This window comes from Gallinula chloropus (genome assembly GCF_964237585.1).
Source record: "Gallinula chloropus genome assembly, chromosome: 3".
In the NCBI taxonomy this organism is placed as follows: domain Eukaryota; kingdom Metazoa; phylum Chordata; class Aves; order Gruiformes; family Rallidae; genus Gallinula; species Gallinula chloropus.
In genome coordinates, this window is record NC_140087.1 from 23,724,877 (window position 1) to 23,725,578 (window position 702).

Consider the following 702-nt stretch of genomic DNA (forward strand, 5'->3'; position numbering starts at 1 on the left):
AAGGGTCGACGGACAGAGAAGCATTATCGTTTTGAGAACACTTCACCTCTGCTGGGAAATTCCTGTTCCTCTGCATGAAGACTTTTCACGAATGGGAGAAGAACCTATCTTTGTTGTGGTACAACAGTTGGGAGCAGCACAAAGTGCATTTAGTCACTCAGCATATATATATACTTGTTGGATTTCACCCAACTTAAGAGGATTTTTTTTTTAAATAAATGATACTTGCCTAAATTATTAGGTATTGAGATTAAATCGGTAATTAATGATCTTAAGTGCAGACTTAAAAGAAGAAGATAATTTTTTTGGTATTTTTTAAGATCAAGCAGACCTAATACACCAGTATTGCTATTTCAGTGACATGCTAGCCAGGGGTGGGGGTTAGTTTGTCCCTTTTTTTTTTTGTCCCCTTTTTTTTAAAATAATAATAAAAGAGCAGGTACTCAAACAGATATATTTTAAATCACTGAACAAAATGCATTGGTGTAAAATACTGAAGTGAAAAGCATTACTACAAACACAAGTCTGTGCAAAGGGGGAAGACATCCATGCCTCGAAAAACTCTTTCATTCTGTTATGGTTCTAGACCATTATACATTGTGTGTTTCTCTTGGGGGGGGTAATTAGCTTGCTTTAAAAAATATTACTGTATGAAACATAGATTTATGAGAAAAATTATATTTTTATTCAGTAATTTAATTT